The 20,707-nt window shown below is 39.6% G+C and overlaps 1 protein-coding gene across 2 annotated transcripts in view; it reads left to right on the top strand.

Annotated features, from left to right (window-relative positions):
• The window catches only part of LOC134541980 (patj homolog), a 197,638-nt gene that overhangs the window by 72,176 nt on the left and 104,755 nt on the right, over nt 1–20,707 (top strand). The window lies entirely within an intron of this gene.

Genomic DNA, 20,707 nt, shown 5'->3' with positions numbered 1-20,707 from the left:
GGTCGTCGATGTTCTTCAACATGCGTAGCTTTGTAAGTGACATTTGGGAAATCGATACTACTTTTGAGAATTGTGAAATTTGGGAGGAGTTACGTGAAACTGACTATACATCAGTATTCATCATCACTGCGTGCGAATCGGTTTTAGATGTGTGAAGTTCCCCTTCCTTTCCTCAAACTTCTTAAATTTTTAAGGGTCTACCCTTAAACTACCTACATTAGTCTACCTTGGCTTTTCCAGCGGTATTAGATAAGCTAAACAAAAATGCATTCCATGACTTTGAGTTACAACAGTGTTACGTGACTAGCTAATTATTGCCTGAACAAATAAATTAACCATTTTCGTTATCATTATTATAATTTATTTTCGCAAAGAATTTAATTGGTACACCTTTTACTGGACCAGGATTAAGTCAAATCTTGTGGAATGTGTGTTGAAAAACAAACAAAGTCAGGTTAGGATAGTATTTGTGTAGTCGAATCCAAGAAACTACGTCTACATGCGATAAAACCACCATTGACTTTGTAATGATGCGCAGGATGTTTTTGTTTAGACTGCAACTTGAATGAATCAAGTCGTCACCTGTTTGAGACTAACCTTGCCAGGCATAATTTCCCGGATAAGTTGCTTTGTTGACGTCATTTTAATATTTATTACCGCGTTGCCTGCCCGCGCTCTGCCGCTAGATTCACTACCGTGTAGCCTGCTCGCTCTTTGCCGCTGTATTCACTACTGTGTAGGCCTGCCCGCTCTCTGCCTTTATGTTCACTCTGCGCGCAAATCCCGAACATATACCTAGACCTTTTAGGCACAAAATATAAGTATATACTTAGCAAAAAATGTCCTATATTTTATTATTTGATATGTTTTTGTGTTGTGAAAAAATTAAAATTTAAGCTGTGTTATATTATTATAGTTGTAGTTTAAAAATACGCTGTACACAAAAATTACAAAACACAAAATGTTTATATCAAAGCTTGGTGCATCAACAAAAGATCTTCCACAAAAGCTTGATAAATTATCAAGGAAACAAACCACATACGTCTGTTCGATCTTGACCGTTAACTGCAATTTCGGCAGCATAGAGAAAGCTGTGTCTATGATTATTGTTACGAACGTGAGCAAGCCCGCGACACGTGCAGGTGCAGAGCTGGCTGGCGGCTGCCGCAACATGATATGCGCCGCGCGCGCCTGGAAGATTACAAGGATTGTCGCTTCCCCCCTCCTTCCCTCCACTCCCCGCGTGGCGCCCTGCTTTTGACACGTAACTGAAACCTGACAGCTGGGAGTTACGCTAACCGCTGACACGTGTTTCCAGAGATTTCTGCCGTCGGGACGGCGCAGAATGACGCGACTGGCCCCAGCCGCGCTCGGGAGTTCTGGAAGGTATCTGGGCCTATATATATATATATATATATATATATATATATATGTGTGTGTGTGTGTGTGTGTGTGTGTGTGTGTGCCCGGGACGCCAGCCTGGGAGAGTGGAGAGCTGAGTCAGAGTTGAGGCGGGAGCTTTCCCGCGGCGTAGTTTCCGCGGCGATATTGCCGCGGGTGCGGCAGAGTGGCGAAGTCCTTGGACGAAGGTTCCAGGGCAGTAGTTCAGTGGAGACGGGAGTTTTCCCGCGGCGGAGTTTCCGCGGCGATATTGCCGCGGGTGCGGCAGAGTGGCGAAGTCCTTGGACGAAGGTTCCAGGGCAGTAGTTCAGTGGAGACGGGAGTTTTCCCGCGGCGTAGTTTCCGCGGCGATATTGCCGCGGGTGCGGCAGAGTGGCGAAGTCCTTGGACGAAGGTTCCAGGGCAGTAGTTCAGTGGAGACGGGAGTTTTCCCGCGGCGGAGTTTCCGCGGCGATATTGCCGCGGGTGCGGCAGAGTGGCGAAGTCCTTGGACGAAGGTTCCAGGGCAGTAGTTCAGTGGAGACGGGAGTTTTCCCGCGGCGGAGTTTCCGCGGCGATATTGCCGCGGGTGCGGCAGAGTGGCGAAGTCCTTGGACGAAGGTTCCAGGGCAGTAGTTCAGTGGAGACGGGAGTTTTCCCGCGGCGGAGTTTCCGCGGCGATATTGCCGCGGGTGCGGCAGAGTGGCGAAGTCCTTGGACGAAGGTTCCAGGGCAGTAGTTCAGTGGAGACGGGAGTTTTCCCGCGGCGATATTGCCGCGGGTGCGGCAGAGTGGCGAAGTCCTTGGACGAAGGTTCCAGGGCAGTAGTTCAGTGGAGACGGGAGTTTTCCCGCGGCGGAGTTTCCGGGCGATAAAGCGGCGAAGTCCCTGGACGAAGGTTCCAGGGCGAAGAGTTCATTTCCGGGCGATAGTGTCGCGGGCGCGGCGGAGTTCCAAGCGAAGTTCCGAGCGAGGCGTCGAGTGGGATCCCGGCGAAGGGGAAGTGCGACGGCGGCGGCGAGAGTTGCGCCAGAGGTGCGGCCCAGCGAGGTGTGCGGTGTGTAAAAACGAGTGACTGGGGAAGCTAAATTTTTAAGTACAATTGATTAATTGGCATTTTTAGATTATTTGCTAGTAATGTAATTAGTGGCAATAAATAAAACGGTGTGTGTAATAAAATCTTTAAATGGGCTATCCTTTACGAACCCGCGGTAAATCGTAACATTATACATATTGTCTTTGGTAAAGCTCAAATATTTTTGAAGAGTCCGTATGGAATACGTGCTGGCGAAAACGAAGCCAAACAAACCTACCGTTGCCAGCGCAATGATAGGACATTTTCTTTTCACAATATGGCGGCAATGTTATTTTTATGGATGTTTTCAATATTCCCCATATCAGCAATCTGGCATTATGTGACCTCCGTGGGTAAAACCACGCGAAAGAAACATCGGCCAGTTATATTTTATGTCGGTAAGAATTTAAGAAGTAGATGCGTGCAGTATTTGTGTTAGTGATCGAAGTCAAAAACGAAACCACCCCTAACCCAACCCGTGATTTTTTGTTTGTTATTACGAAACATTTGTGGTTATATGGCTGGTGAATGATAATTCCTGGCTGATTTGTTGTTCAACAATATTCACTATGTGATGGCAAATTTTTTGCCTTGCGAGTTCATTTCAAGTTATTAAATTTGTAGCATTTTTGGCCAACCAAAGTGTTTAAACATTAGTTAGGATATACGCCATTGCTAGTTTACACTGTAATGACATAGGCAGATTTTGGGCATGTTTTCTGTGCGTTCGTATATTTATTCTTTTGTCCGTTCTTCTTTTTTTCTCTATGACATGCAGTGTAAACTAGCATTGGAGTTTGTCCAAAATAATGTTTAAAATCGAGCTTCCCTATTGTAAGGATCAAAGGACGTATAGCCATTTGCGACTTCACCGTTTGTGACATACACCCATGGCAGTCCATGGTCGGCGTACAAGCCGCACTGTGTTGGGGTAGCGATCCACAGTGTCGCGTTAGCCTGCGACGGGGCCAGCTGGGTAAACACGCGTGGTTTGTTTCTGTTGCGGGGTCGGTCCTCTCTTTGCCCCTGGAGGGGCGGAGGGGGGCGTGGCTCACGTGTACACACGCCCCTACACCCGCCCTCCCTCTACCGCGTGCTGCGAGAGAGAGCCCAGGTGAAACTCGCCCTTGTTCGTGATTATTAGAGACCGGAAAAATTCGCGATTTCATATACCTATAGGATAGACTCTAAGATCTTCTATGCACTCGTACAAATTACATCTGCTCATTGGTCACTGACCCGTAACATCTGTTTACTGAGAAGGCTCGTGATTCGCTACTTCTTTTGTTAAAGATTTTTCATTGGTCCAGAGTACTTCAGGTGAACTGTTGCCCAATCGTTGAAGCAGCAGAAAGGCCAACTTATTTGGATTCTATCGTACCTAGAAATGAATCCGCGAATTTTTCAGGGCTCTAGTGATTATCATCACTCCCGCGACGTTTTACTCACATTATATTATACACTTTGTGAACATGTATTGAAAATATATGTATACGCTCATCACTGACTTAATGACTGGCTCTGTACCGCTGTATGAATTCTGTTTTCGTGCGCTTACCCTTTGCCAACCTGTTCCTCCAAGTATTGCTGCCGAGTCCGTGGCTCAAAGACAATATGCATGGGGGCATTGCGTCTTGTTTTGACGAGGCCTACAGCTTCAGCGTTTTTCACTGATAAAGTAGCGAGCAGTGGCTTAGTATGCCATGTTTTGGCTCCGTATATCTAATTCAAGTTGTTGGCCTTCACTTGCAAACATGAATATACCAACCACTTTTGTCAATTTACAGCGCTTATGATAGGATTAGATTGATCGCGAATAGATGTTAATGCACATTTAAATTGCAGCATGCTAATTTTGTTGCGAGCTCTATTCAATTGAGCACCTTCGTACGAATCGCACTGCCAGTATGGTTGCTATTCTGGTGTATATTGAATCGAATCCGTAGCAGGGAATATTATTGAATTACCACAGACAATTAACACGCAATGTAGTTTTTCAAGAGGTTCTCTATTAAAAACAGTTTTTTTGCAAATATTTTTTTTTATATTTTAATGTGTATATATAATTTTCATTTGCACAATATGAAAATAAATTGAATTTTTAATATATATATATATCGTGTATGTTAAATAACAGTGTTTGTTATATTCATCATTTTTTAAAGGGTGCTTTAAGCGCTTTACGACTAACTAGTTGAAAATATTTGTCACAGAACAACAAATGCAAATAGGCGTTAAGTTATATTCATGACGCGAAAAATGAAAAAGAAATCAACATGACGCGTGGCACGGTGCCTTAATGCATGATTTCTGCCTTAACGAAGGCAACTTTTCTATATTAAGCTTAAAATAAATTGTCATGGCATAAAATAAAAGCTGTTGAAACTTGATATGGCGTCTTTCGGCTGTATGTCTTCATTAAGGGATTTATTTGACAGAATTTGTGAAACTAAAATGTAAAAAATTGGTTGTCTGTAAAGTCGGTTTACGGACGATAGTTTAACGTGACAACGTCATAACAAAACATCGATGAAATGATTGATCCAGAAGAAAAGGAAATATCATATTCGGCCTGAGACTGAGCCGTAATAGGTTTTTGCAACCAAACCATTTAGGCATTAAAAATATTATATTCTTTGAGGAAGAATTTTTTTTTTTAATTTTTCTATCTTTTGCATGATAAAATCTACCTCTGCATACTTTTATGAATAAAATTGAATCATTTTTTTTATTAAATTATCACTATTTTTTATGGATACAAAGGAGTGAAATGAAATGTGCAATTGAATTAATAATTTTACTTTTATTTGCATTCATTAATTCAAATATATTTATTACTTTTGAAATGTTGCGTGTGCCATATTTATTTTTACAAGTACAAAAAAAAAAATTCGCAGCAGCCGGGTTTCGAACCAACAACCTTTAGTTCAAGAGTCAGGTACGCTAACCACACGCCCACGAGATACTAAAGTAATGTAATTTCAGATGTTATATATATGTTTATAAAAATTTTGTTCACGGTAGGGGAAAAATATTAACACGATTTTATAACAAATACGCATCCCAAATACACCAAACTTATTTATAATGTGTTACAATATTTTTTAAAAATTGTGCAAAAGATCCCGGGTGTAATTTGAATTATGTGTAACTGTAAAACACCATTGTTGGTTCAAAACGAATTTGAATTTTCAACATTACTTTTAAATAACTGTACCGATTGTGCTGAAAATCGGTGGACGATCGTTAAATTACATAATATTAATAATTCAAACGACGAAAATATGATTGGAAAGTCAAATCGATGGTTGTTCCAATCGAGTGGAAGAGAGATGCCACGCATGCGTACAATGAGCATGAAGAGAGATGCCACGCATGCGTACAATGAGCAAACAGGACACATCCGTAGTGGGACATCCGTAGTGGGGAACTTTTTCGTGCGTGCAGCCGGCGTTCATCGATTTATTAGACGTCACGTCAAAAAAAACGGAATCACCTTGGAAACCCATTTTCCATATATATATATATATATATATATATATATATATATATATATACACAGATATATATATATATATATATATATATATATATATATATATATATATATATATATATATATCACTTGTAAAACTGCAAGGCAGAGCTTTGTGAAATTGAATGTGGTAAACAAAAGCTCTGACTTTGCAGTTTGACAGTTGACAACGTTGGCAACTTAAAGTTTCCAAGGACTGAAGTAGCTTGACTTTTGGGTTGTAGCCGCGTCCTTGGCGAACAATTCACCGAAGTTTCGGTCGACATTGCAGTCGCCATCATCAGGAAGCAGTCACCTGCAGTAGGTAAGTGCTCCCTGACGATGGCGACTGCAATGTCGACCGAAACTTCGGCGTATTGTTCGCCCAAGGCCGCGGCTGCAACCCAGACGCCAAGCTACTCCAGACAGTGGCCGTGAAATCCTGCGAACATTATTTCCAAGGACTGATCGTCACGAAATCAATCTGGGTAGTTTCCGTGCAAGGTGGAGGGTCGACTTGAAGGAACGGCAACCGTGGAGCGCGGGGGTTGTGCCGAAGGCCCGTGTGTACGCGCGGGAGCCGGTGACGAGTGAATGCCCGTGCGCTTGTTAATCTGCGTATCGGGGCGGCCCTGCGACAATCAATACCGGGCCGTCCCCGCGATGACACGACCGCCCGCCGGCGCCGTTTCGAAGGAACTCCCGTGACCTGCATTTCTCCGCGCGGCGTCCTTTCTGGAGTTGTTCTTCCTTCGTTCATTGCTCCTAACATTCACATGGTTATCAATGCATTTTCTTTTGGTTCTTAAAATGATTCATTGAGTTAATACAATTTCTTGGATACATGTCATTGCAGTTTTTCATCGTCTGTCAACAGTCTACAAGTACTTAAGCTATCTGGAAAGAAAAAAAACCCACTCAAATATTAGACAAATTCCTTCAACAGTTAAGCTATACAGCCAAAATTGATATTTGTTTTTTAAATTTCGAATTTGTTTATTTTTATTTTTTTTCCCATGAAGGTAGCTACAATTTTTGGAACCGAATATTTGTAAAGATCTCCGAGAAATAGTTTCACGAAGAAAAATAGGTAAATTTTTTTTGCTAATGCCACGCAGGATAGGTAGTGATGCGCCATGACCTGAATTTTACATTTGTATAATTAAGTTATTGCAGCTATAATGTATATTTTTAATGTCGTATACGCTTAAAGTTCCTCGGGTGGTTACGTAAAATGTTTTGAAAATGACTCGTAAAAATAAGTGCTAGTATGGTAGTAGGTGCTTTTATTGATGGTTTGTCCATCCATTCCCAAGCCGAAATACCATCCTGCAGGGGAAAAAAATATATATATATACTTTTCTTTACCTCAAGCTATACGGATTTGCAAGCCGACATTACTGTCGGGGGTTCGCTGGAATTGGTCGCGCGATATTTTTAAATTTAAATTTTGTCTGTAGGTCGCCTTTCGCGTGCGACCTCCTTCAGCCTGCATCGACCCCGGCGCGGAGTTACCGGCGGCGAGCTCTGGGATAGAACCGCCCGCTCTTAACGCACGTCGTGTCATTTGTTTGTCCCGTTGTGTGGCCAGGCACCGTGCTCAGCCGACGCTCTAGCGGTTTCGAGGAGTAACAGGCGATTTGCTTAACGGCGGTTTGCCTAAACATGAATTCGTTACGGTGATTTGCCTAAAGTCATTTCGCCTAAAGGCGTTTTGCCTAACGGCGTTTTCCCTAACGGCGTTTTCCCTAACGGAGTTTTCCCTAACGGAGTTCTGCCTGACGGCGATTTGCCTAACGGCGTTTTGCCTAACGGCGTTTTACCTAAAATGTTACTATGATGACAAAACCTCGTTTTGCCTAACGGCGAATTGCTTAACGCCATTTTGCTAATGGCGATTTGCCTAACAGCGTTTTGCCTAACCTAACCTAAGCTAACCTAAGCTAACCTAACCTAAGCTAACCTAACCTAAGCTAACCTAAGTTAACCTAACCTAAGCTAACCTAAGTTAACCTAAGATAACCTAACCTAACATTACCTAACGGCGTTTTGCCTATCAGCGGTTTGCCTAACGGCGTTTTGCCTAACGGCGTTTTGCCTAAAATTAGGCAAAACGCCTTTAGGCAAAACGACACATGCCCGTTTCGAGTGGCTTGCTGGACTCCGCCGTCCGCCGTGGTGTACGCACGCCAGCTGGCTTCGAGCTTCGTTGTTTTGGCGGGAAGTTTTACCGCTCGGAGAACGTCTCTTGTCGGGGCAAAGCTTCACGAAATGTTTGGAAGCATATACATTTTCACATCTTCCCCCCTCCCCCCCCCCCTTCCTTTAGAAGTACTGTATTATATGTATGTTCCATACAATCGAAACCTTTTAAGATATTGCGTGGTGCAAACTTTATAAACGTGTTAATAAGAAGTGCAGTTCATGCCATGTTTGAAAATAGGCTTAAAGGTAAAACGAAACAATTTTTTTTTTTTTTTTTGCTTGGCAAATGGGGAAAAGACACGAGAAAGGCCACTGAAAAGACTTTTATTTACATCCGCTGTCTCGTAGAGAGACCCCGGTGTAGTACCGCTCGAAGTTTTCGTGCAGTCTTATCTTGAAATACGGCTCGGATATCTCGGGCCGCCACGCATCTCAAAGCTATATATATATATATATATATATATATATATATATATATATATATATATATATATAATATATGATAGTTATGTACTCGTATATTTGCAATGCCCTACACGAGGGCGTCGTGCGCGGCTAACAACTTGAAACGGTGCCGCTTGGCTTCGACATTTTCTCAACATTTCACAAGCTCGACACGTACTTGGTCCTTTATCTCGTCGTCAGCAGTTAGTTTTAAGTTTTTCAATTGTTTGGACTTAAAAAGAACTTTCCCATTCTTCCAGAAGCCGCCCTTATATTTTTCCTTTGCGAAAAAGAAAGAAAAAGAAAACGCGCTTTGACGTAACTACTGCCATCCCATTCTTTTTAGCGAGCAGTTCTTCTGGGAGGACAGCAATTGCTTGCTTTAACTTCTAATAATTTATTTTTTTAAAGTTTGCCAGTCTCTTTGTATCTGTGTTTGAACAAACCCTTCTCTACTGCATCTGATGTATGATAATTATTTGAAAAAAAGAAGAAAGAATTCTACCATTTTCGTGGATTAGGTTAGGTTACATCCTACGTGTCTTTAAATGTTTTTTTTTTTTTTTTTGCGACGAACTGAAATATACGTACTTCGATGGATGTTTAATGGTATAGAGTTGTACGAAGATTTCCTGTATAGAGGTCCGCAATATATTTTTTAGTTTTTTTTTTTGTTCAAACGGTAATGAATTTTGGATACCAATTGCGGGAAAGTTAGACATACACTATTGTAACGTGATTTGAACTATGCCCTCTGAGGTTCAAAGCGCGCGCTCCACCGCTGGGCTACGAAGCCTCTTGCGAATTTAGGAAAATATTTACTATAATGCCAGTTTTTTTTCTGTATTTTAAAACTTGTGATTACACTATACTATGACTATTTTAGTTTTCAAAATATATTCCGGGGTATTTTCACTATCATGAAGGTTAATTTGTCACACCGATACGTTTGGTATGCCCCACTAATGTTTACGAAAGTGAATATGTACTGTTTTATGTTGCTACACGTGGATCCGCCGTCTTTGTGACACATTTCCGTTCATCGACTTACGTTCCATTCCCACGGAATTAATCCTACCCAATGCCGTACACCGAGAGCTAAGATGTTCACTCATTAAAAAAAAAATTGTTGATGTGGTTGTTGATGGCAAGATAACGTCGATGATCGACTGTACCTGCTACTTGGTCAGAATCAGGGTGGGGGAGGGCTCGATGAAGTGTTTCTGAGCGTGTACCGGAGGAGGGGTGAGAAGGGTCAGTAGGCTAGTGACCCAGTTATATTCATTCACGGCCCCACCCCCCGCACGCCCACGCACACAGGTCGCAAGTGTGGCGGAGTTGTTGCGGCAACTTGCCGATTGCTCCGTCGCCTCAAGAGTATTATTGGCTTGTTTGCGAAGCGCGCGCCTTCACAGGGAGGAGTCGCACGCGAGATGCAAGTACCGGGCACGTGAAACTACAGATAAAATATTTTATGATTAGTAATTAATAACAGAATAGTAAAAAAAATTGTTTGTCTGTAAAGTCGGTTTACGGACGATAGTTTAACGTGACAACGTCATAACAAAACGTTGATGAAATGATTGCATACTTTTATGAATAAAATTGAATAATTTTTATTGAATTATCACTATTTTGTATGGATACAAAGAAGGAGTGAAATGAAATCTACAATTTAATTGATAAATTTACTTTCATTTGCACTCAGTAATTCAAATATGTTTATTACTTTAACGAAGAGATTATTTTAACTATAACTTTTATACATGTTTGCTATTTAACTTCTTCCAATCTGTGTTATTCTGTTAAGGATAGGACGATGATAGGAAAAGTAGGAAACGAATGGGAGTGTTTCAAGGATGATGTGAAGGAAAATGGCTTACCCAACACCAAAATGCAGTCAAAAATAATATATTTGCGCCACGGACTTTGCAGCAATGCTAGGAGGAAGGGGTTAGCAAATAGCAATAAAAATGTTAGGCTACATTGAAATGTATGAAAACAGAATTACGCCACGGACTCGGTCGCAATGCTATGAGGTTCAGGTTAGCAAATAGCAATATAAAATGAGCGTAACGGGACACAGCGAAACGGGACAATGTGCGCAACGGGACACTTTTTCGTGCGTGCAGCCGGCGTTCATCGATTTATTAGACGTTGTCACGTCAAAAGATATATGATCAAAAACAAACTGCAATGAAGTTAAATTTTGTGTATAAAGTATTATAAATATTTACTACTTCATAGCAAATAATTGATTAGAAATATTGTTTTCTTGATAACTTTCACGGAGATTGAGTGGCACTTAATGATTCCATCATATCCAGTCCTGTAAAAAATCTTCGAAGAAACGCTCGCCAATACTGTTTGTCATTACAATTTCTTTGCACCGAAGCAAAACCTGCAGCAACATTGCCCAGGCCTCTTGCAAGCTGTTAACGGGTGGGATAGCGATTAGCAGGTGTTAGCGTGTTTGTACATCGATCGGTCAGTCACTCGCTTCTGATGCATTCTCGTTACAGTTAGTTGGGGTAAGCAGGGCCGCTGAGAGAATTTGTGGGCCCCTGGGCAGCTGGGGTAGTAGGCCCCCTTCCTTTTTTTTTTTGCATACCACTACTACGTAGGCCTATACCATAAATATATATGGTATCGTAAAATTGCATACTTCATTTGAACATACATAACGATTTCCTAGTTACGCAAAAAAAAAAAGAGAGCATTTGCATGTATTATCTCAGTGCACTTTTACATTGTTAATCCCATCAAAATACAAATAATAATTATTTTTGATGTATATGTTGCTAAAAAAAAAATCTTAAATGGTAATCAGAAATTGCATTATTATATGAGTGTTTAAAATACATAAGAATAATAACTTATTCTGAAAGTAAATATTAAAATAATGTAAAGTAATAATCAATTTTATTACTTCGAAAACATCAAACACACTGAACCACGTTCATTACATTGAAAATTTGTAACGGGGGCGACTCGCCCCTGCTGTCCCCCCCCCCCCCCCTGTTCCGACGTCCCTGTAACGTTCCCATTTCTGCTACTACGCAAGTATTTTGGTGTGAACTGAATGTTACAAGTACCTACTGCTCGGTTAGGTTATTGGTTATCGACTGTAGTTTTAGGAACACACAAATATATATATATATATATATATATATATATATATATATAGTACAAGATGTTTTAATAGCAGGGGGAAAATGTTTTTTCCAGCCATTTATTTTCCACTTCCCAGCCGGGCACCCGGGCCCCTAAAGGCTACCGGGCCCCTGGGCATTTGCCCCTTTTGCCCCCCCCCCCCCTCTCGGCGGCCCTGGGGGTAAGGTCAGGCTTAACCTAACCGACGAGAATTCGACAAATAATATCAAATTATCTGCTTCCTTTAACCTTTCTGGGATAAGCGTGAATAATTATAATCCATAATTTCAAAGCCACGCTGTTCACACACACTCACGCATATTTAATACACACACGCTGTAAACGACATTTTAAAAACATTTTCAAATTGTGAACTGGCAAGTATATAATGTAAGATATTTCAAGGGGATTTGTACAAGATATATAAGTATTTTCGTTTACCCCTGCACACCATGCAAGTAACACTGAGGAACATGGAGACAGTTTGAAACGTTTATAACGACACGAGATCCAGAAGTGTCACAAACGCGCCGTGGAGATGGTTCGGGCGTGTATGCGAGGTTGAGCGAATGCAGAGGCTGGTCATGCATGCATCATTACCTGTATTTCATGTATACATTTCGCGTCAAGGTATTTCACAAAACACTAACGTTTTATTTATGAGTTATGACTAGAGACCTGCAAAATCCGCGGATTCATTCGGTGATAAGCTAGAATTCAAACACATATATCTGTTAGATAATTTTGCTATTGGCTTACTGTTCATCTGGACGAATCTCAACCAGTTATAAACCTTCAACCAAAGAAGGATCGAATCACAGACAAACCAGCTGAGACGACTTACAAGTCGGCAGCCAATGAACTTGCGTTATTTGCCCGAGTGTACAGGGGTATGTGCAGTCCATCCTGAAGGCCATCGAAACCGTGAATTTTGCCGGTCTCTAGTTATGACGAATTATGGGCGTGCAGCAGTACGGTACCCACATTATCACTGGCCCCGTCAAGTGCGGGGAATATCCTACCACGGACCACAACCAATATCTAGAAGAAGAAGACACAGTGTGTTGTGATAAATACCTTGACAATGTGTCCCTAATCATTACACGGATACTGCGTGAAGCCCGCTTTTTATCCAGCCGGTGGCCTGTGTCATTTTTGAGGGACACCCACAACATTGCGTATTTGATGAAATTGTCTTGTGTCTAACGCCAGGTAATGGGTGTGTGTGTTAGGCGAGGCGGAATGGTAAGTTCGACGCTCGCTGGTGCTTGTAGCGCGGCATCTCCTCCGAACTGGCGTGCAGTCTTCTCGTCGTGCACAGAGCGCTGTGAAATTTCAGCGATGACCATAACATTGTATGGCGGAGTAGGTGTAATGCAAGTCGCTTGAGTGATTCCCAAGAATCTGTATCGGGCGTTTCATGGATCTGAAAACACAAATTTAATACGGAAACTGAACTACCCATCCGCCGTCAGCACATTCTTAAATACGTTTTGACGTGACAACGTCTAATAAATCGATGAACGCCGGCTGCACGCACGAAAAAGGATGACTGTCCCGTTACGCACATTGTCCCCTTACGCTTTGTCCCGTTACGCTCATTGTACGCTTGCGCCGCATCCATCTCTCTTACACTCGATTGGAACAACTATCGATTTGACTTTTTCGAGGCACATTAAACTTGAAACACTCCCATTCGTTTCCTACTGTTCCTATCATCGTCCTATCCTTAATAGAATAACACAGATTGGAAGAAGTTAAATAGCAAACATGTATAAAAGTTATAGTTAAAATAATCTGTTCGAATTAATTAGTGCAAATAAAAGTAAATTTATCAATTAAATTGTAGATTTTATTTCAGTCCTTCTTTGTATCAATACAAAATAGTGATAATTCAATAAAAATTATTCAATTTTATTCATAAAAGTATGCAATCATTTCATCAATGTTTTGTTATGACGTTGTCACGTTAAACTATCGTCCGTAAACCGACTTTACAGACAACCAATTTTTTTTTTTGTTAGCGGGAGTCACTAAGTTATCTAGAGATTTTTTTTTTATATAATCGCATGGTTTCTTGTGGAGCTGTGCCCAGGTAGGCGGGGTCGGGCGTGGTCAAGGCAGTGTACTGGTTGTCGCAGCATGGCGGCGGTTGCGAGCAGAAGGCGACTTCAACCGCCGGACGGATCACGGGCGGATGTCGGGACTCCGGCCCGGAGCGGAGCGGTCGGACGCCGCGGTCAGCTCCCCTCCCTGCCCGAGGGGTGTGATGACGAGCGAGCGCGGCCACGCACCGCCGCGGGGGAGGGGAGGGTGAGAGGGAGGGGACAAGGCCCCGCCGACCGGCAGGTGTGCGTGTGTGGGTCGTCTCGGCCAGCTATTGATCACCCGCCGCGCGCCCCCTTAAAGAGACGCGCGCGCCCTCGTTTCGGCCCGACCGGCGGCCGGCCACACGCTTATGCCCCCGTGTCCGTCACACCTGCCCTGATACGCTATATGATATTAAGACTTTAGGTTTAGGTCAATCTAGTTTTTTTTTTTTTTTAAACAGGACATTTCGGAAATATTGTCTTCACACATTGTGTGTAACGCCCCTCGTGGCCCAAATTTATATTATTTTAATTTTAAAAAAAATTCTTAGGAAACAGCTGAGCAAAATTATAAAGAAAAGACAAGTATAACCAGAGATGGCACGAGGTGGTGAACAAGACAATATGATACTCCCTGCACACAAGCAACTTGGGAGCTAGTGGATCGTTTGAATAGATATAGGTTAATAAGAAATAAATAAATTACTACATAAGTAGATTGGTCTGTAGGTTTCCTGGTTTGTTTAGAAATTAAATTAAATCTGTTGTCATTTGTTTTGGATTCTTTAAGTTTCACAATGAAGGGTGTTAACAATATATTAATATATTAAAATGGGGCCGGCCCGATATGATTAACACACGGTATACTATACTTTTAACATGTGTTTATTAAAAAAAAATTGGAGTGTTATTTAACGAATATGAAACTAAAATATTTACTAATACTTATTTCCACCAAAATAGTCTCAATTTGGCTGACACGTGATGCACTTATACAATAAAATAATTTGTCATGAGCATGTGTCGAAACGAAAAACTCAGAAAAATCAAATTAATTCGGCATATGTACCACAGCGTGATTAATGCAAAATATGTAAGTATAAATGCCAATTCAAACAACATTTTATTAATTTTTTTCCCAATACATTGAGTGTATTAATTTTGGTACAAAAATCATGCTAAATAATTACATTCAATAAATTTCCTTTAGTTAAGTCAAACCACAAAAATTTTATTTTAAAGTTTGTCAAATTGCTGATTGATTTCATCTTTTTATGTACGTTTCGTTGCTAAATGGTGTATTAACTTGAATTTTGGCGATGTGTGTTTTATTGAAGTACTTTGCGGTGTTATTTCGGTTTTATCGCAGTTCACCATATAATCTTTTCCCTGATGATGATTTAAAAAATATTTTAGCTAGTCATTCAGTACTCGCCAGCGATGTGTAAACATCTAACCTCCGTAACGAGCAAATTCACGTATTCTCATGTTTCAAATGAACTTATAATACAAAACTCATATACGAAATTTTACGTTTTTTTTTTTTTTAATAATGCCGAGCGTGATAAATTAAACCAAATTGTTTTAAACTACATTTCTTGACGCGAATGACACGTAGTTTCTGCATCCGCCGCTAGAATTCGCTGCAGAAGCAGCTACGTTGACTATCGAATTATTCGATTTGCAGAGTGTAAGTTAAAACTAGGTATATAAGGAAATGACCTCGATAAAAGCGAATAAGACTTGAAAAAATTATCAGTCCACGGCTTTGGACCTGATTGCCGACAAGGAATTATATTAAAATACTGCTTACCTTGTTAAAATTATTCAAACAGTTAATACCAAAAAGTTTTTCTTATTAGTGAACTTCGGTTCGCGCCATCAGCCACAGATAGCAGCACCGTGGTTACATATTTCCGTTCCATGCGACTTCGTTCTATTCACGAAATTACTCCTACCAAATGCCGTAGGCCTATACCGAGAACTAAGATGTACACATAAAAAAATCACCAAAACTACTATAAAACAACGAAGGGCGTTTTAACGTCCTAAACGTGCAAGGTCGAGCTTCTTACTTGGGCACAGGCTATAAATGGTTTTTATTATGGGGTGTTAAATCCTTAAGTTGATAAATATGTATACTATCACACATAGTTGCTCTATATAAAACCATCAATATTTATTACACTCTTACTTTAACTTTATATAACTCAGACATATCTCAAAACCACCAAAATTTAAGTGTTCTTATCTAAAAAATTCGTCTTAGGGAAAATCTTAGAAAATTGTTTTCCTTCTTAAAATTGAACTATGTATCTCTTCTAGCAGGATTCCTCTATTGGTTGTTAAAAAATAAGTACTTATATCACTTTTTCACTGGAGTAATTCATTGGTTTCTTATATTCTCGAATGTACTTATACCCTTTTTGCTTCTGGTCTCACTTTACAGGAGTAATCTTAAAATGGCTGTAACTTTTTAAGTATTCATATTAGGCAAAAATTGTAAAAAAATGTTTCCCCATTTATAACTGAAACTATAATAATTCTGTTAAACAAGATTGATTTTTTAAAAATTGGGGGAGTGTGTACATAGTACACACGTTAAAAGTTAATACATCTATGGCATTAATAAAGTATTCACCGGAAACATTTTAAAACACATATTTTAATACTAAGTATATGTTTTTGCTTAAACTACAGAAATCAGTATGTACATAAATACTTCCAAACCTTAACCTTATTAAGCTGATTCAACATTTAAGAATTAACAATATTTTATTTTTCATGGCGTCGAATATATGAAGGGTAAACAATTTTAGGTGTGTGTAGAGAATGATTAATGCTGCGCTATCTGTACGTTTTAATGTTAACTAAAGATTGTAATGTCAGAATTCGAACGTATTTTTTAAGTTGTCATTATTTTTTTCCCTTTAATTACTAAAATTGATGACATAGAATATTAAAGGATAGTTGTACTATTATAAAGTTTTATATTTTAATATCTATGCGTGGTGTAAATTCTGCGATGTTAGCGAAAGCAGTATATACGGATGAATCGCGTGGGTCCGTAATCTTTTCAAGATACCTGAGACACTACAAATGGAAGCACTGTAGTTACACATTTCTGTTCATGCGACTTCCTTCCATTCACGAAATTTCTCCTACCAAATGCTGTATACCGAGAGCACATTATATATACTTTTTCTCTTTCTCCTTACTGTTTTTTTCCAGTATTGGGGAATACAGGGAAAAAAACCCTGTAATTATGAGGGAGTATTCAGGGAGATATTGGTTAGGCCAAAGAATTTAAATGAGGCGGTTAGAAGCAAAGGGGTGTGAGAGAATATGATATTAACTTAAGTTGAATGTTAATATGAGCTGTTTGTAGGCAAAAGAAAACTGTTTGGTCCCAAAGGAATCCATGTCTGCTCTTAAGATTTGTGCTGCCATTTAGCAAGTTTTCTCAGACTGTTCAACAAAATGTTTACTCTCTTCGGAGGCTTCGAGGATTGTTTTCTCATTTGATTCTGATCGCCTCGTAATGAAATGTTTCCACAAAGACTCGTCCTGCATCGCCAGTCCGTTAGCTGTGCCGTTCGTATCGTGTTTGAGTTGAGTATTTGTTTGTCACGAAATGCTGAATTCTGTCTGTGATGGAGCCTCAGTTTTTGTGTGGTTTCCAGTTGTTGAAGTGAAACTTCTAATGCGACTTCCAGCAAGGTTGCGTTAAACGTTTAACGCTACCATGGAGAAAACAAAGAAACAATATGAGTTCACTAAAAATCAATTTCTACCCCTTCCTATTTTCATTTCCACATTACGAAGTTTCACTTCTTCCGCGCGGAGGGACTCCACGCACTATTTTTGGTTTTGGGTCACTTAAACAGTTTAGTCCCGGTGTTGAGGGAAACAGTTTGTACGTTGTGACTATTGCAGTGTCAGGAAATAGAACAAAAATAATTAATTTGTTTTAATAGAAATAATAATGATTTCTACAGCGAAATTTTTTTTCAATAGACTTGGATAAGCCTGGAAAAGTTCAGGGAATTAGGTTTGTTTGTTTTTCTGGACACCCTGTTTCACTCCCCCCCCCCCCCCTTCTCGTTTATACCTTCTCCCTCATTCGCTCTTCCTGTCTATCTTCACGATCAAGTCAATTTCCAACTGCGCTGCGAGCGACCGCGCGGTGCACAAAAGGCCTTGTTTGCCAGCACCGTCACGATTGCCTCGCTGTCCGCCGCAGGGCTGTTAGTGCTGTTGCGGCTGTTTGTGCCTGTCCGGTCGTAGTCGTCAACTGGACTCCGTCGATCGTCGCGTCAAACACCATACCCGATACATGGTTCAGAAACTTACTGTTTTGATTACTGTACAGTGCCTGGAGAATGAATTGGTGATCTTGTTATGTGTGTATATAATCTTTGAACAAATAAATAACATTATGCAATACAATTAATATATATATCTTACATATTATGGAGGTAAAAGCAACATCACCAAAGATCTAACCAAAATAACATTGAGTATTATTTGCAGGTTTAAATCTATGCATTAAATAGTATTTTTTAGGTTGATACGTTAACATATAAAATTTTATAGGTATTGGTATTACATTTAATTACTATTAGGTACTTAGAAATTTATTAAATAATAAAAAAACTGGACGAGAAATATTTTTGTAATATTGTCAATTACAGCTTATTAATCTGAAGATCCATATTGAAATTATTACCATTTCGATTTAAAAAAGAATTTAAGAAGTTAAGCAGAATTTAGATTTTATCGTATAAGTTTTGTTTTGATTAAGTTATGGTACATATTATATTTTGTATTTGTTTCCTGGTAGCTCGGAACAGTTTCAAAGTGATAAATGGGAGAAACTGTTGGGACCGGGGGGGGGGGGGATTTGGTTGAAAACGTAAAATAATACAGGGGCTTGTGTCACGCTGCCAGTTCACATCTGTGCCCAAGCGAAAGCTATGCAACATGGCAACTCATAGGCATCAACTAGCGATAATTATGTAGGCTCTGTTACGAGTGGCAGCAGCCTTTAACAGCAACAAAACAATGTAAACTAGCCAATACGAGCTACGGGGCGATACAGATATTTGCGGACCACAACATGTTCAAGCTGTGTTTTATGGAAGGATTATCCTGAAGTTAAAAAAAGTAAAAGCTAACTTAGAAAGCACGTAATAAGAACATGAAATTCATAGCAACTCACGAGAAAGTAAATAAATTATTACATAGCGTTTGAAAGATATGCCTGATATATGTTGCGGAATCTGTCCAGTTGAAATATATTTACTGGTAGGAATCAGCCACCACAACTCACAAATTTCCTCAAATACATCAGGATTTAAATCAAAGATTATATTTCATAATCTGATCAATGATTTATATACTGTGGTTAAAATCAGTTACTGTTTTCATTGCTGCATTTTAAAATAATTTAATCACGCTGTGTATTAATATATCGTACATCAAGATTTCAGTTACCACCTATTAAAATACATTTTTTTTTATTTACAGCTTTGGGATTTTGAATTTCTTTTCCTTCGTTGCTGTCAAATTGACTTCATAGCACCCATGTGTTTATTCATGGTAAAAAATTATTATTAAAAAAAAAAAAACCTAGAATTCACTGTAGCTCTTGATTTGTGATCATGAATCGCTGTGGTACAGAATTAGCGTGAAAGCCACCGGAACTAGAAGTGTATGCGTGATATTCCAGTTTTAAGACTCGACGATGCGAAAATCCAGGATATAAAAATTGGCCTGAGAATCTGAATCTATAACAAAATTATTTTTGACGCTCTTGTCAGTCATTTCACGTACTTTAATTGTATATTTTTGCTTACAAACACTATTAACATCGCCCCGTATCGTGACTGCGGATTTAAATAACGAAGGTTGACCGAGGTAGTGCACGTGCAGTAACACTCGATTATTGCCAGCCACTTCCGTTACCTCGTAATGACATCATCGCTCAACTTACACTGTCAAACTGTAACTAAGTTTCACTTAAAAAAAGAATTCGTTAATGGTAAACAAAACTCTAAGAAACATTATTTTCAACTCCATTTTTTTTATTTATAAAGTGCCAACTCACCTTGTTTACCTGTGTTCAGACTTAGTGCCAAGATAACTCTAAATATTTCCATTCCAAAGTATAATCGAATTGCCTCCATTTTTTTACAGTGGCCTTTTTATAGTTATATTTCCTATTAAATGATAGACAAATGAAATAAAATTTAAGTACTTTTTTGTAGAGTTTATTGTGGATTATTGCAGTGTTTTTAAAAGTAAGGTTTAGTTATGCGTCACATTTGAACTGCATTACAGCGAAAATAAACACTTTTAACTATTTTATGGAAGTCATTACTGTTCAGTTCTTCGCAAAATTATACTTGGCTAGCTTGTAATGCATTCGCTACAGTAAACAATTTAATAATACATGAAAAAAACTCAGGTCAACTTTCATGCACAGTACTTCTCTCTAGTTATTAAATATATATTATGTGTCTGGGATGAATTTTCGTAGCAACATATTTCCTTCCATGAACCTTTTGCAGGTTGGTTACTCCACATTGTTTGTTGTCCCGAAAAGTTACACCTCAAAACTACAACAGAAAATAAAATATAAGGTTCAACAGCGTTTTTCTGCCATACATCGATCTGTACACACAATTTATGCAGCGGATGTAAAATTCTTGATGTTACTACAAGGAGCGTAAACAAAGGGTCAGGTCATTCAAGCAGCCTCTTTACGTCCAATTCCGCTGGGGAAAAAAAACACATCAAACCATACTTCACAATTCATTGCTTTCTTTCATGTAAATATTTACG

The sequence above is a fragment of the Bacillus rossius genome (assembly GCF_032445375.1).
Source record: "Bacillus rossius redtenbacheri isolate Brsri chromosome 4 unlocalized genomic scaffold, Brsri_v3 Brsri_v3_scf4_2, whole genome shotgun sequence".
Classification (NCBI taxonomy): domain Eukaryota; kingdom Metazoa; phylum Arthropoda; class Insecta; order Phasmatodea; family Bacillidae; genus Bacillus; species Bacillus rossius.
The sequence above is the reverse complement of the archived record's forward strand: the minus strand, read 5'-3'. Positions and strand labels throughout refer to the sequence as shown.